We start from the raw sequence: 8,439 nt of genomic DNA on the forward strand, positions 1-8,439 counted from the left end.
GGCCCGGCCAAAGTTTTTTTTTGCAAAGTAGATAACGGCTTATCTTTAGTGTTGTTAGTTCTATGTTACACATTCAAAACGGGCAAACATCTGTTACCAAACTGTGGGAATGTGCAGCTTCATGCGAAAATCAAACATTTTACTTCCTGGGTCTTTATTGGTCAGAATGGTTCTCCATACAAAATACTAGCACTCTTGTCCACGCGCTTTACGACGGCCCATGGTTTGTTGGTATGACGTCAGTTGTCTCAATGTTCTGTGGGGAGTTGAGTCCGGCAAGCCGTGGTCGTGGTATTTATATTATACAAGGTAGCTGTTGAGACACAGTCCCTGAGTTTTCTGTCTAAACAGTGGCGTGCGCTGGTGCTTGTGTAAAAGTAGAGGATTACTAGGAGAATAAAGCTTTGAAACGCCTTCACTCTTATACATTGGCAATTCGTATAATTTTAAGTTGTAAATTCCAATATAATGTCAGAAACGATTTTGAACATCAAAAAACTTGCAAAATCTGTTTGACTTGAATCACATTTTGACATCCAAGTTAAGTTTGTTGTTGCATATTTAGTTTAACGTGTGACCAACCGAGTAGGAATTTAACGATAGAATAAAATTAAAGTTTGCGAAAGCCAGGAGAAAAATAGGAATCAACGCACGAAGTCTGTGTGCTTTTTTAACCTTTGCAGTTTGTAAATGTTTATAGGGACGGCAAAAAGTTACTCAGGTCAGTTGAACACACGTTTGTCGTTCCGCGCGTTTCTTTACAAACAAGATGCAACCAAAAGTTTTCTGTATCTAATTGTATCATAATGTGGTGAGCCTTATCTATCAACTCATCGATAGTTTGTCATGCTGGTTAGTTGTATTTTAACAAGCCATGTTTTCGGCCGAGCCTTATCAGTTGACAAGCGCCATACATTGCGGAGTCAACATCAGACTGAATCATGGTATCTGAGGGTTTGGTTTCAATCGTGTTTGGAAGATAGTTCAAAATTTACTCTGGTGGTCACGGTTTGTGGCACACATAGTTTTAAATGCTTAGTGTCCACCATGTTGGATAACTTATTAAAATTTTCATTATATCAGACATGAGCACCTTGTAGTTTTCACTCCCTACTAAAACACTTCACCCATTTAACTGCAGGATGTTTCTTATTCAATTCTCCTGTGTCTACAAAGGTATCGCAAAATCGGCTAGACTTTTTCGGGAAACATTTTGTCGCTTGTCTACTCTACGTGACATTTACAGATTTCAGAGCAAAATTTTGGGTAAAATAATGAAGTTGTTTCTGTTTGGGGTTCTCTTTGTCGGCTATCTTGTTGTAACACAACAACAAGAACAACACAAATGTAGATTTGTGTGGAATCAAGAAAATCAAGGACCGCATGTCCAGATAACCGGTATACCGGGTGAACCTGGAGTGACTGGAAGACCAGGAGAGATAGGAACGCGTGGAGAACGAGGACTTCGAGGTAAAATCGGGAAACAAGGACCAGCAGAGACCAAAGAAGAATTAAGGAGACTTGTTACCGGTTTGTGATTTACTTATGTTGTTTTTCTAACATATGGTGGTGACGTCTTGAAATGGTTTACGAAAACGGAACTCATTCTCTACGAATAAAATCTGATGAAATGTAAATAGTTTACAACCTGCATCTAACCTGTAGTGAGTCCTGGAATTATCTTTCCTTCCCGCCAAGCCTCGGTTACCCTCAACCCTCAAAACCGTAATAATATGATTTGGAAAACTTTAAATTGTTCATTAAAAAAGGCAAATTTTGTTGACAGCTTTGTCGAACAAAGTGGATCAACTGCAGAGTGAGCAGAGCCACACATCTAACAGTTAAGTTCATGCACTTGTCACTTATTTTTTTATGTTCAGGCCTATTTAGTACTAAATAAATATATTGTAAATAATTTGACACAGCTTATTGGGTCATTCTCACAGTTTGTGTTTTGTTCTTGAGACGGTGAAGCAAACACTAAGTTTTTGATCTCAGTGCATTGGTCATTGGCGAACTTATTAAATAAATATGTAAATCTTAAAGCAACGACTTTGGTCGTATATATTGCATCACAACCATTGGATTTTGCAAAATATGTTGAAAGTCTTCTCTGAATTGCGGCCCGCACTATATAACCGCGTGCTTAAAACAACGGCCCCAGCCTTTATAACCTGTGATTCCATACCTAAAATATTTTCTCTTGGAGTAGGGTTTGAAAAAATCCTGCATAGTCTTGGTCCGGAATCCTGCAACACCACCCATATGCAAGGCCGTCAGATACTCAGATCTAGAGAAGAAGTTTACTGTGAAGATGGCTGGCAGGTATTTTTTCTTTATTAGAGGCACTTTCTAAAAATATATTTTATTTTTTACTATAATCAAGGTTGTCATACCGTTCCTATTTCTGACATTTGTGCTTAGTTTTGGGAGTAAATATAGGTGCTTTTGAACATCCAGATGTGCTTATTACCATTGTGCTTATGTTTGATAAACGAATACAAATAAAAGCATAATGTGTGAAATGTATCAGAAATCTTCACAAACTTTGCAAGTTTGATCGCATTTTGTATTGGAGAACTTGTGCAGTTTGAGTGCAGATATTAACATTAGGTTATAAATGTACAGTACTTGTTTTGGTACCTAATATTAACATTAGGTCATGACAAATACCAGGTGTTCCAGCGTCGTTATGATGGATCTGTGAGTTTCGATAGAGATTGGGTGGATTACAAGAACGGGTTTGGGAATCTAACAACAGAATTTTGGATTGGTTTGTATTCCAATAATGCAATCCTTAACTAAACGTCTTACATTAGGAACTTGTTTACAACCAGATAACAATAAAGGAAAATGTTACAAACACGATACGTAAAAATGTACCCAGTATCCCATACCAGTTTCTCCGCGTTCAATTCATATCTGTACATTAGCCCAACAACTTTGTAACAACAAAAAACTTCGGGTTTGGAGAAACTGCATCAAATCACTCGTGCGTCCACTAGATGTCGCCTCCGTGTTGAACTCCGGGATTTTACCCGTTTTGGTCAAGGTTTTGCCGAGTATAGGTGACTATTATTTTACTATGGTTTTACTACATTAAACTTTGACCATAACAATTCGTGGCAGTGATAAATAACCGTTGAGAACCACTGTCATACACAGTACAAAACATTTCCTGTTGAGAACGACTCGGGTTTGAGAACGTCTCAGGTTTGAGGACGTCTCAGGTTTGAGAACGTCTTAGGTTTGAGAATGTATCAGGTTTGAGGACGTCCCAGATTTGAGAACGTCTCAGAATTGAGAACGTCTCAGATTTGAGAACGTCTCAGGTTTGAATACGTCTCAGGTTTGAGTACGTCTCAGGTTTGAGGACGTCTCAGGTTTGAGAACTTCTAATCAATTTAATTGAAAGAAAACCAGTCAGAATCCACCAGTTAAATTGCTTGTATCATAAAACCCGAGTTTTCAATGTAAAGCGTCCAGCGGTGTTATGCACTTCCTGAGAAACAAACTACTGCAAGCGGATGGATTTAAAACAATAATTATCCGTTGTAGAGTTTGCATTAAAGCTGTATCGCATTGTTGTTTTCAGTAATTTCAGCATTGGTGATGAAGGAAGTTCTTACACAATTACTATATCCGGATATTCGGGGAACATAGGAGATCCTATGGCATATATTAACGGGATGCGATTTTCAACACACAACAGAGACCATGATACGTGAGTAATAATGGTGGTTTTAAACTGAAACACAAGTTGTAACTGAGTTTAAATAAGTTGTATCACAGAGTTGTTGACAACCGACATATTTATGAATGCAGGTGGGAAGCCGGTAATTGTGCCGTGGTTCATGGTGGAGCTTGGTGGCATCTTCGGTGTTCATATGCCAAACTCAATGGTCAGTGGTCGAGAACTTCTGGCAGAAATGCCATAAGTTGGTACACCTGGAAAGGATACGGCACAATCAAGCAATCTAAAATGAATGTGAAATGCGAATAAATGTTTACATAAAAAATTACAGAAGTTAACGATGGGATATTTTTTACCATGACACAAACATGTAAATATCGAACCACTCACACAATACTCGTATTAAATAACAAGACAATTAAACGTTTATGTAATATATTAAAAAAATACATAAATTATTTTGAATACTTTTATCAGCTTGTTTCGCAAACCAGTTTGGTGAACGTGATATTTTGTTCAGCTTAAATAGGTGGTTGTGCGTACATTGTGTTTCTGGTTGAATTGAAAAACGCTCCAGTTCCGGTGACTTGCTGTCGCGTTCCGCTAATCTGTTCTAAATTAAATGCAAGAGTGTGTTATGTTCTGTGTGCTGGGTGAAGGCATAAGTGGAATTATGGAGTGCGTTTGCAACACATTTTGCGATGAAAACACGGGAAGTGCAGTGTAACGCGTGGGGTTACCAATCAGTCAAATAATGTCTATAATACGTTATACAGAGAAGATTAGATTAAACACATTGTAAAATCAAAAGTAACATGATTTGATGGTTTTACATTCTGGTTTACCAACAAAAGTGGGGTTAGAGATGTTTTAGAATTAGCGCTCAGACCAGATATTCACAAACTTTTCGTCCGCGAAACCTTAAAACATTGTTTAACTTAACCAAGAACCCCCAAATTTAGTAAACCTTTTGTGTTAAGGGTTCCGCGAACTCTACATTGGATAACCAAGTTATTTACACACTTTGGTGACGTCATAACCCTTTAGAAGGAGCTTCAGGTAAGACAGCACGGGACGTGATGGGTGGTACACGCAACACATACAAGCTATGAGATGCCAGTAATGCGGACATGACGTCACATGAAGCTGGTCACACATTTGCTCGTCTGTGATGAGTTGGAGGGTGTAGATGGCGGTTTGTTTGATTAATTGGAGATAAAGCTCGTCCTGGAATAGCTTGGAGCCGTGGCACACTCGCATGATCGCCTGGAACGAACAGATAGATGGTTTGTTGGCTGGACGGTGTCGCAATGCCTTTTGATTGTCTGTTTTGAATGCTGATTGACGTCAAGCAAAACGTTGATATAAATTGTGATATGTGAACGTCGTTCCCCACTCATTGCAAAGGAAGATCCACAATTACCTGACAAACGTCATAACATGTGCAAATATATAGGGGAGGAAACTCAATTACAGGCTGGAATTCGAGAAATATCTAAAAGCAAAATTTAAAAACAATTTCTAAGTTTTTTTACCTGGAGTGATTTCGCTTCCTCCTCAATGTTCTGAAAAGTCCGTTCTTCCATTTGAAGGAGGACGTTAAAAATCCTCACAGCCTCGTCCCTCAACGTGTAGTGGTCGTCACGAGAGGGCACCTGTGAGCGAACAACGGTTAATTATATTTTCCATACTTAATTTTCTAAACAGCGAAACTAATACTTTTTTTTAATTTTTTTTTAGTAATCAACTTGGTTCGTTAGCAACACAACAATATGAGCAATGTTACGTCACATATAGTTCAGGTAAGATGATGTTGACGTCAGCGTGGTTTTATGATTACCACGTGGGTACTTGCAGCACTAATAAGTTTGCGTTAGCATTGGATTCTGGGACGGATAGTTGTAAATTGCTGGGTCACCTGTTCGTATGAATCGTATCAGCAAATGCACTCAATGACTTTTTACACAAAGTGACAGTGCTTTGGGTGTATTTAGTATTTTAAGTAGAAAATCGTAAACTCCAAGTGTGGTCATTGATAGTATGTTGTCCAACAATGTTGCGTCAAGTTTCCTTGATTACTATTTTTAGATAGTACAGACACCAAAGAATATCTACCCTTAAGGATTTCAGCGGGAATCGATGTTTACTTATGGTTATGACATAGCAAACATATCATATTCATATTCAAATATTAATACGAATTTTTTTTTGATTTTTTTTTCGTTGGAAAGTTCAGCCTGTGATCTATCTTTGAGTGAAAAAAGTAAGTCGCTACCTCGTAAGGCGGCCGAGTAACGCGCGTTCAAACTTTTGTTAACTGGCGATTTTTTTTTGTCAAGTAACATCCCTCTGGTGAAACACACATGTTGTGTAGTAGATTTGTATAAATTCCAGTCATTGTTTACATTAAAAAACAAAAAAATTTAAATACAATACTTTGCTTTATAGAGATGGAAGTTCAATGTTGTTTTCAATCAGCAGTTGAGTTATGGCTCTGATCTTACTTACATCATTTTCACGAAGTAGTGTTGTCCCATTGTTTGTCCAAATATACTTGAAGACTTGTCTTTTTTTGTGCTGCAAGCAAGTGTTGAATAATTTTCAGTTTTGTCTTGTCAAACTTTCTGTCATGAAAACATTTTGCAGGTTGGAAGTTGTTTCTTTGGAGTTGGGGAAATGCAGATTTGATTTGTAAAAAATATTTAATCCCTGATTTTCCTTGAAATAAACTTTTAGTTATCAGTGGGGATTATTTTGATGAGCTGCTTGTTGTTCTCACAGGTATTCTGTGTGAGATGCTAATGTTTTTTGAATCGATACTCCCATGTGTTTGGCAATTGCAATTTGGTCGGTGCATTCTTCTTTAGTTTGTGTTACTCAAAATATTTGTTTGTAAAAAAAACAACAGTTGAACTGAAAGAAAAAGTATTAAAATTGCGAACATACATATTTCAATGCATTCTCTCCTGCTATATTGTTCAAGGATATTTACTTCACTTTTGCTTCTTCAACATCCGTTTGCAATTTTAATTACTTTTTCTTTCAGTTTAACTGTTATTGTTTTCTGTTTCTTTTACAAACAAATATTTTTAGCCAAAATTTTTCTATTCCAACCTTATTGAAATAGACCTGGGGACACTGTGGATGGTTTTGACTTGTAGGGGTCCCATAAGTGCGGTTGGTGACTGTGGCCCAGGACTAGCTCACAAACTAGCCAGGAACAGATATTTTTCAACGTAAGTCAGTTGGGTACCCGTAACTGGGCACCAAACAATGGAGACGAACCACTGTGGAGCGCATTATGCCCAAACAACTGCTTGGTATCCAACAGTATCAAATCATATGGTTCGTTACGGCTCATATGCATTTTTCTTTACAATTACAACATTTTTCTCTTACAGTTTTTACTTCATGTATGGAGTTTAGGTCTGCATAAACTCAATGTGATAATAAACAGTTCAAATTAAAAACCTGCATTTTGCGGCTGTTCAGCAATTCATGATATCACGTTTATAAACAGCGCTGGTTCTCATGTTTAGAAATGTTCACGACAGGTTTTTGTGATGAAACCTGTATGAGACAAACAAGAAAAGTTAAACAGAAATTTTATTAAAAGTACAAAATGTTACATTATAAGATTTAATGTAGCAGTTCAAATTTGGAGCTAAACAAGAATTTAACTTGACCACAAAAAGTGGAAAAACTCACTAAAAATCCGATGAAATGATGTCAAAACAGATGTCCATGTGAGTATTGTGGATGTCAACTGATTGAACTTAGTTTACATGAAAACATTTTGTTGCCACTTTTACAAACAACCTCATCCACATCAATTGTAAAAAGTTCAGGGTTCTCCAATTCTATTTTGTTCCAATTTGATGAAAGTTTTGAAATTAACTTGGGTTCTTCTGTGAATTGGTTGAAATACTCATGTGGTAGGATGGGTTTGTGTAGTAAGGCTTGCAATGAAAATCCATGAATGCTTTATCCACGATCTGAACGACTTTATTCAGTTGTTGAACTGCAGGTTGCGCTGAAATCTGGAATTGATTGCAAACAATAACAAACCATCTGATACCAAATCAAGACAAGAAATGCTGTCAAAAAAGTTTCACCCTTACCTTAAACCCACGAAATGATCTTGTTTTTTCATCGTTCACATAAATGTTCAAATCATCAGATGATAATGTGATTGAAAATCTTCGAAACCGTTTTAAATTTTGTCTGAGACTCTCCACTAGAGGGTCTATGCAGGGGTGAGGTATTACATTAGTCCTTGAAATACTTACATGGAAATCATCCACAAGATGCCATTTCGATTCTATCAATTAATTCCCAAACATTTAAAACTGTACACAATATCTTCAGCAGATAATTTAATACCTTTTTCTCTGCTTTCGAGTGTTTTTTCAACGTTGAATTTAAATTCATCGGTGTTTCTGGGGTTTCAACGACTTGGTGTCTCCAAACAATGAAGAAATAGCATGCGGTAAAGGCAAATTCACTTTGGTGCCAGCTTGATCTACTTGCGTAAATTGCTCGTCGTTATCGCTAAAATCAGAATCACTGCCGTAAGCGTCGCAAAGCGAAGCCAAGGCCGCCATTTTGACCAGAAATCAGTTTTCAAACTGGCACTTTTCATCAAATATGAGGGAAAGCACCCGGAAAACCATTGAAGCGTGCAAACGTCAACATCGGTATGAAATGCAACAGGGGACAAACTTTGTTTCCCCTTACAATTACTA

The sequence above is a fragment of the Ascidia mentula genome, chromosome 6 (genome assembly GCF_947561715.1).
Source record: "Ascidia mentula chromosome 6, kaAscMent1.1, whole genome shotgun sequence".
NCBI lineage: Eukaryota > Metazoa > Chordata > Ascidiacea > Phlebobranchia > Ascidiidae > Ascidia > Ascidia mentula.